The sequence below is a fragment of the Bufo bufo genome, chromosome 2, assembly GCF_905171765.1.
Source record: "Bufo bufo chromosome 2, aBufBuf1.1, whole genome shotgun sequence".
In the NCBI taxonomy this organism is placed as follows: domain Eukaryota; kingdom Metazoa; phylum Chordata; class Amphibia; order Anura; family Bufonidae; genus Bufo; species Bufo bufo.
The window spans coordinates 106,638,221-106,648,010 of NC_053390.1; positions in this window are offsets into that span (position 1 = coordinate 106,638,221).

The following is a 9,790-nucleotide window of genomic DNA, read 5'->3' on the forward strand; positions in this document are numbered from 1 at the left end:
ATATCAGATCGGCTGGGGTCCGACACCCGACACCCCCGCCGATCAGCTGTTTGAAGAGAAGGCGCGCGCGCCGTGCCAGCGCTGCCTCCCCTTCAGTGTTTACCTTCTCGCCATTGCATCTGCAGCGGTGAGCAGGTGTAATTACAACCAAGCTGTCCCATTCATTTCAATGGTACAGATCGCTATATAGGAGGGCTTGGGTGTAATTACACCTACTCACCACTGCAGATGCAACGGCGAGAAGGTAAACAATGAAGTGGAGGCAGCGCAGGCAGGGCGTGTGCCTTCTCTTCAAACAGCTGATCGGCGGGGGTGCCGTGTGTCGGACCCCAGCCGATCTGATATTGATTGACCTATCCTGAGGATAGGTCATCAATAAATATAACTTGCACAACCCCTTTAAGGGTATCTGTCAACAGATTTGTACCTGTGAAATCGGCAGGGGCGGACTGGCCATAGACCCTACCAAAACCTCACATTTATTACCCTGATTCTGTAATTTGTGACCCTAGATTGCTATTTTACTCAAACATCGGCCTCAGAATTGAAGGTGCAACTATCTAAAAAATGAGTGTATGTTCGTTGTTAGTGATTGAGAAACATCTCCCGGGACGGTGCGCGAATGCGATCAAATGTCCGCGAACCGCAAGTTCGCGGCGGGTCCCATTCATTTTAATGGCAGGCGATCCTGAAAAACCTTCAGCTCATATTTGCAGCCAAGAAATAATTACTAGAAGTGCACAAATAGTCCCACAACATGGACAGTGACATACCAGATGTATTATTCGAATTTTCGATCTCCATTCATTATCTTTTTCAATGCGAAATATCGGCAATATAATTTTCGCGTACGCACATGCGCAAATGCACTATACAGTACCCAAATGCACTCTAAAGAAAGTAAATTGGTATAGAACACCCCGCTTCAATCATTTTTTTTTTGGGGGGGGGGGCGACTGGTATATCACACCAGTAGAAATGATTTGTTCCAATAACGCTTGTCCCTCTATATACCTGCAGTATCGCAGCAGAACCGCACACAACTGCCGCACCATACAAATGCACTATAATATACTTTCTAACATAGAACATTGTACAAGGAAGGCAATCCATTAGAATATACATAAAGATAAAACGTAACCTTTAATAATGTTACTATGAGGGTCCATTCACACGTCCATAAGTGTTTTGCGGATCCGCAAAACACGGACACTGGCAATGTGCATTCCGCAATTTGCGGACCGCACATCGCCGGCACTATAATAGAAAATGCCTAATCTTGTCTGCAATTGCGGACAAGAATAGGACATGTTCTATTTTTTTGTGGAAACGGAAGCATGGATGCGGAAGTGCGGATCCGCAAATGTGGATGCGGACAGCACCTTCCAGCCCCATTGAAAATGAATGGGTCTGCACCTGTTCCGCAAAATTGCGGAACGGATGCGGACCCATTTTGCAGACGTGTGAATGGAAAAGATATCCCTCAAAATAAAAATAAATGAAATTATTAAAGTTAAGCAAAAAGCATAGATGTGGTAGGCAATAACAAGTGCTCGGCGGCACCAAATCAGAAACCATATGTCCTATCACAATCCTGGGGGTTCCAGTGCACATCCATGAATCCCGGAGGGAAAGCAAAAACCATCTATCCCTGGACTAGATGATGATGTGGTATTGAAGGACAGGGTGGGCAAAGAACTGTCCCTGATATTGCCCTACAGCGGGGTGCTATTCTGGCCCTGATAGCCTAACCACTGACCACCCGCCCTGATAAGAGCGACCCCGTCCGGAACCTCACCCTATATAAAAATGGCCCTAGTAAGCCCCTAGCCTCTAGGCCCCTAACTTCCAGGTGATCACTATATAGATCTATGAGTTTTTGACTCATTATAAAAGTATATTATAAATATATCGCACCCCTCTGTGTATCACACCTATCAATAGCACACCTATACCAGTCCTTAAAAATACTTTTGTGGCCCTATTAGATAGCGTTTGGTGTCCCTAACAGTCTGTCCCTGCTCCACACAGCAACCTCTCCCTACACTGGCAAAACACTGAATGTAAAATGGCGGCCAGATCAGGTTTATTTATAAGGTAGGGGGTATGTCCATGTGCTGAAATGTCTCAATTGGCTGTCCTGTACCACCTGATGGATGTGTCATGGGTCAAAGTTCTTCACAATGTAAAATAATATGGCGGGCGCGAATATCTCCATATGTTCGAATGTTCGGCGAATCGCGAACGCGCAAAGTTTGCCACGAAACGACCACCGGGCGAACCGCAAGGCCATCTCTATTCGTTGTTGGGTGGTTGGTGGCATGTTTACATGGGGCAATCATTAATCATTGTTCACTCTCAATCATCAGCCTTAATAATGGGGGCTATAAGTGGTGCCAGTGTTCTGCTAAATATACCTGGCGGGGATTTCCCTGTATTATCAGATTATCTTCCATTTGTGAAAGCAAATATTAAAATAATAATCTATTTGTAAATTGCTTACTGTATAATGTACGTCCTAATATAATAGCTAAAGAGGTTCTAAACCAGAGCCTTATATTCATTGTGTTATGGCCAGACAATGTATTAGAGGCGTGTACAAGCTCTGAGGCATCCACTATACAGAGGTATAATATGCACCCATAGAAGCCTATAGGCTATACTGTACCGCTTCCTTCAGTATTTCATATTTTCTTCTCTCTTGGATCCATGTTAATATAAATTACCATATTTCATCAGATGTCATATGACGGAGACTGCAGTTTCTAGAGAATACGTCTATAATATGACGTTAAAAATAAAAATGTACACATAGAGTACACAGTCCAAACACGAGACACAAGACTCAGCCACGCACCTGAAAGAGTTTTCTAACCATATACTGTACATTCATGGCATAAATGTAGAAAACAATGAGAAAAATCAGGAAGGGAGAGTCCAGACCACGGGCATGTACACAGCTCTCTCTACTGCAGTATATGTAATGAAGCTGCAAGTGTACAATATACACATATACTGTAATACAGTGCAAATACAGTACAGTAGTGATCATTTATATGCCCTAATTTATACTATTTATTATAACAGCAAATGAATGAGGGCAAACGTACCTTCATATAATTTGATACACAGTGTTTTGTTTTCCGATTAATATGGTATCCGACATAAAAAATGGTGCTATGTACTTGTATATAATATATTATAGAGATATTCTTTTCTAGCAACAATAGCTCCATATGGAGCTACAGGGACTGTATGGCGCCATATGGAGCTGTGCGGACTCTTTGCGCTACCACCGTACAGGCTCTGCATGCACAGGTCTGCCATGTACATGAGGCCTAAGTCTCATTAGAATTTCAGTAATCAAGTTATCTTCACAAATATCCTAGCAGACCTTTTTTTCAACATGTACCATACATGAGAAAGTAATAATATTCTGAATATCAGCATGCGGTACAAATCGACAAAAAAGAAAAACAGTACAATTAGTAGATCCAGGTCTTTTACCATGAATTTCCAAAATGCTATTAGAAAACAATAGATAAATTGTGGAAAATTCGTTTTCAGAGGTTATATCACTGTTAGTCTTTCCCCTAAACGCCATCCCATTTAACTCTTAAATGCCCTGTAGCCCATCCGATCTTCGCTCCCAACCCCTTCTACTGTTCAGCTTGGCAGCTTAGGTGTTAATAAAGATAGGTGCCACACGCTTTGATTATTCAATACACCAAGTGTATAAAAACCCATCTAAGATGTGGACAAACAATTAGTTTTGAGTTATTTATCTGGAGTTTGTATGGTTTAGAAAAACTCCATCTTCCTGGCTGTTGCTGTCCTAATGCATTTAACTTGAGCCATCAGCTATGATTAAACACCTGCTGTTGTGGGGAAACAAAGCACGCTAATCCAATATGTATTTCTGACATCTTAAATATCACCCAGTCCCCTGACATCAGGCACAGCTTTTCAGCGGGATGGAATTCCAGAGCATATTTTTCTAATTTATGGATGGACAATAAATCAAAATTAAGCCTTGGGCAATGAAATATACATCAGTGCAGAATGAACTGACTGCAAACTAGGACAAAAACAGCAGAGGGAAGCAGCTAGGATACATACATGGAGCATACCCAGTGCACCACCAGAAACCTACAAGTGGAAGAAAAGGAAAATACCATAAGAAATAAAACAGATATATATATATATATATATATATATATATATATAAAATAAAATATAGATTTCACAATAGATAACATATATGCAATAGGTGATATTTATGGAGACAGAAAATAGAAAATGTATAAATTAAATAAAGACAGAAAATCAACAATGGATATATTTATACATACAGATATGATAGATCTTAGATAGCTTGATTGATAGATAAATAGAAAGAAAGAAAGAAAGAAAGAAAGAAAGAAAGAAAGAAAGAAAGAAAGAAAGATGTGAGATGGATAGAGATAGATATGAGATAGATATATAATATACATAGACAATAGATAGATAGATATGAGAAAGATAGATAGATAGATACTGTAGATAGATAGATAGATATACAGACAGACAGAAAATAGGCAATGGATAACTTTATAGATTGACAATAGGTATTAGATAGGTAGGTAGATGTACAGTATATGAGATAGATACATAAATATGAGATGGATTTATAGATAATGGACAATGGATAGATTTATAGATAGACAGATGTTAGATAGATACATATGAGACAGGGGCGTGCATAGAAATCATTGGGCCCCATAGCAAGTGTCTGAATTGGGCCCCCCCCAACCCCGCCCACTACCCACCCCTGGCCCATCCCACCTCCTGGCTCCTCCCCTGCCACCCCCCCCATTTGCCAATAAAGAAATGTATACATGTTCTACTGAAACCATTAGAAACCTATAAGAAATAGGTGCTGAATTCAGGTGCCTATAGCGCTTTATAATCCGTACTCTGTATGGGAGTAAGCATCTCCCTGGGGCTGCAGAGAGCCATGTACAGCACACATCACTGATCCTGCCTGTCTGCTTTGGAAACGCCGGGCATAGATGGTCTATGTCAGTCTTTAGCAGAGTGGGCACAGGGCGCCATATGTATGCGAGCACAGCTGAACGAGTGCAGGGCAGGAGCCCGCATACATATCGCTCCTCCTGCCTGTGCCCACTGTGCTAAAGCCTGACACAGCCCATCCCCCACATCCTAACCCTTTTGTTACCAGCGCCATTTTTTCATCACTTCTCTCACCCCAAAAAATTTAATAAAATGTGATCAAAAAGTCACATACACTCCAAAATGGTATCAATAAAAACTACAGTTCATTCCGCAAAAAAATTAGCCCCCCACACAGCTCAATAGATATAACTATAAAAAAGTTATGGAGGTCAGAATATGGTGATGTAAAAAAGTAAATAAAACATTTTTATCAAAGTGTTAATGTATTTTTAAACTATTTAGACATAAAAAACCTATACATATGGGGTATCATTGTAATCGTACTGACCCAGAGAATAAGGGGAACAGGTCAGTTTTGACGCAAAGGGAATTCCATAGGAACAAAACCCATAAAAAGGTGGAAAATTTTCTTTATTTTTTTTTCAAATTCCACCTTATTTGATATTTTTTTGCCCGTTTCACACTACATTGTATGCCATATTAAAGTACAACTTCTCCCACAAAAAATAAGCCCTCATACATCTATGTGAATGGAAAAATAAAAAAAGTTAAGGCTCAAGGAAGGTAGGGAGTAAAAAAGAAAATGCAAAAATGAAAAAACCTCTGTTATCCTAAGGGTTGAAGGGGATATCTAACCCATATTATGCCCCCCAAAACGCCCAGGCACCGCATACAGATATTACTTATGCCCAGTGGGGGGGTGCAGCCAATAGCAGGCTGCGTCGGAAATGAACCTCCCTAGCGTCACCCGCGATGCTAGGGAGGCTTGTTCCCATTGTGGCCTGCTATTGACTGCCCCCCCCCCCCCCCCATGTCGTTGGATGTATTCATCTGCGTTACGGGAGGGATCCCTTCCCCCCAAACCCCACTGCTTGCTGCTGCCCTCGCCCCATCAAGAATACCCATATCCAACTAATACCATATATGAGCTTTATATTAAGTCTGCTGCTATCCTCTTACTGTGGCACACTTCTGTGTCCACTGAACGATTCTTCAGTATGGGCCAGGGGTGGGGGGCACTCACTGACTGATGACTGTCTTGAGGGCGGGCGGCAGATGGCGGGCAGCACGTGAGCGCAGCACACCTCTATTAGGATGGCCAGGCGTCCGGTTTTTAGACTCCTGGTCCTCTGTCCGGCACAAGGCCAGGATGGACGGCCAGAAGTCCTCCTTTTTTGTGGTCATCGGCGACTCGAGACTCGGCGAGTACGGGGCACTTTAAGGATCACTCACATCACAGTGCAGTCAATTCTGGTTTGTGCAGGCGCGGCCACGCGGGAAGTGGAGGAACAGACTCTGAGGGGCGCAGCTGCATTGAGGTACTCACTGGTCTGTCCTGTGGGCCGCCAGGGATTGCTCAAAGGGGGGAAAGGGCAGGCACTGGTAATTTTTGAAGGGGTTAATAATAACTACTGTGTAGGTCCTGGGAACAGCTGAAAGGGGGGAATAAATAAGTGTGAAGAGGGGACTGAAAGTGGTTAATAAATACTGTGAATGAGGGACTGCTGAAAAGGGTTAATGTGAACGCCCTTCACAGCTGTAGTTATTAACCCCTTTCAGCAGTCCCCCATTCACAGTATTTATTAACCCCTCGGGGACTGCTGAAAAGGGTTAATAAATACTGTGAATGGGGTACTGCTGAAAGGGGTTAATAACTAATACTGTGAAGGGGGGGCTGGCTGGCTGGCTCCACCCCCCGGCCCCTTCAGGACGCCCCTGGCCCCTCCACAAGTTCTTATCTCTCCTCCACCGTGGAAGGGCAGACAATGGGGGGCGTTACTAAAAGCTGATTGGCCAGTGTGAAATGCAGACGCAGTGTGCCAGGGAGGGAGCCGCAGCCGGAATCATGGTGGAGGTCAGACAGAGGGGGGGGGCACGGTTCCCGGGATTTGGAGCCGGAGAGAAAAGTTCAAGAACACAAGTGGGCGGGCCACAGGCCGCCTCAAACTATGAATAAACTGCCAATGTCTTGTGCAGAGTAGGGGGCGGAGCCTTCAATGCGCTCCTCCGGGCCCCCCTGTGCCACGGGCCCCATAGAAACAGCAGTACGCCACTGATATGAGAGAGATAGAGTTAGAAAGATTATATAGATAGATAGATGTACAGATAGGTAGAAGGCAGGTAGATGGATAGACACATATAAACAGATAGACAGATATTTAGAAGATAGATAGATACAGTAGAGATAGAAAGACATACATAGAATAAACATGGATATACAGATGATAAATATTAGATTAGATATATAGATAGATATGAGATAGATACCTATGGTATAAATAGATATTAGATACTAGATGAGGATATAGACCCACAAAACAAATTGGGACAGAGTCTTTTGCGTAGTAAAAAAATGGGTTGTTTTTCCATGTCTGAATTGTGTGAATTGCCACTATATACAGAATGGAAGTACTTTCACTCATCCTATTACCACCAAAAATTACACTATTAAGCATTAATTTAACATGTGATTCCACATTTGTAGTTTATGTTTTTTGGTGCCCTTGCAACATGTTATATGTAGGTGAAACCTCTTTGGATTTCAAGACTCGCCTTAACCAGCATAGGTACACAATTAGGAAAAAGCGGATGGACCTTCCGGTTTCCAAGCATTTTTCAGAGCTTGGCCTCAAGGAAGGTGATCTCAAATGTATGTTATTAGATCATGTCCCAGTCTCTTGTAAAGGGGGCAATAGAAACTTGGCTTTGAAGAGATGTGAAATCCATTGGATCTCATTACTGAACACCCTTAGACCTAATAGGTTAAATGTAGATTTTAAACCTTGGATCTTTATGTAATCATTTCCCTTATTATGTTCATTTCTGTCTAATTCTTTTTTTGTGTGTAGATCTTGGTGCTATTTTTACATTTTACAGGATTACAGCACAAGTGGAGCCAGCACGTACCGCCTCTTTTCTTTTTGTGGATACTGTTTCATGTCCGTAAATGTTGGAGTGCATTTCGGAATGTTTTATGTCTTCTTTCCATCATTAGTATTAGTATTATACAAAAATTATTTCAATATAATGGGGAGATAGGGACGGGATGCTATATCTTTATATAGCAGAATTATTATTTTTTTATATTTTTATTTCATCATTAAATGGTTATGGATGTTCCATATAATGTCCGCATGCTGAATTTTCGGTATGGGTCTGATATGGAGCTCCGTTGTCTGTCTGCCCCATGCAACACAATTGTTGTATGATGAGACGGATTGATATGCCATTTTTTATACAATGATTCTTTTATTACTCTTCTTATTTTAGTATTGGATTTGTGGTTTGAAACAGCGGTGTTTGATGTCTGTTGTACAGATACCCAGCAGTTGTGTCGACCCTCCAACACGGTTTGGATGCAGTAGAAGCTGCACCGAACCTCGTGGAAATCCAGGGTCATAAATAGCAACTCACCCCTGTTCCCTCTATATACTATACTATTAGTATCTATATTATTTTGGCAAGATATACATATTCTTCCAATGTACAATCATTGTGATATATTTATCATTTTCAGCTAGTTGGTCACATCGCTGCAAGCTTGTGGTTCACTGTGTTTTTCAGTGATCATGCGATCATGTGACCGCAATGCTAGGTACCCGCTTGAGAGTCATTGTGCGTTCCAACTGCCGTCACGTAGTTTGTGTTGCGGAATGCGCGCCTTTTCTACAAACACTCCTTAGACATGCGCAGTCTGTAACTTGAGATGCCAAACACATGTGTACCGGATCCATGCTGGTCAGTGCTCCTCCTTATTCATTTATGTTTTTAATTCTGCACCTGGGTAATCACAACTGTGTTATGTTTTTAATTGTGATCAATTATCTATGCGTTATGGATATACATATACTATTATGATTTTTTTTTATTCTTTTTTGGGATTTTATATATTTATTCACTATGGCACTTGGTGTTACCAGGTCATTTTTGTGTCTAAATGATGTATGTATTTCCACCAATTGTATTTGATGATCAATTATTATGAAGCTGTATTTATATTTGCACTTGGCACCATTGTATCTTTGTCACTGCTTGAGAAAGGTCCCATTGAGAGGACTGAAACATTGCTATCTGGTGATTAAATGAATACGGTACTTGTTTCTTTTGGAAGTGCCGTGGAGTTTATTTTTATTATCATTCTTTGGTTGGTGGATCGCCTCTTCAGCCGCTGGCACTCCGCATTTACTTAAATATTGATGTGCTGCCCATGACATTTACTTTCTCCTCTAGATAGATAGATGATAGATAGATGATAGATAGATAGATAGATAGATAGATAGATAGATAGATAGATGATAGATAGATAGATAGATAGATAGATAGATAGATAGATAGATAGATGATAGATAGATAGATATGAGACAAATAGATATGAGATGCGTTGTAGATAGACAGAAAATGGACAGTAGATAAATAGATGATATATACTGTAGACCTGTGTTTGATTTAGTGATGACTTTCATTTAGGAAATAAATAACGGTATACACAACAATTGTGACCACTTTGGTAGAAGGAGAATTACCACCCTGCATATCACTATAGTTTTCACTACTTGGTAGATACTGAGTGACTGGATATTGAAAACATACACAGTCCCACCACTGAAACCATACC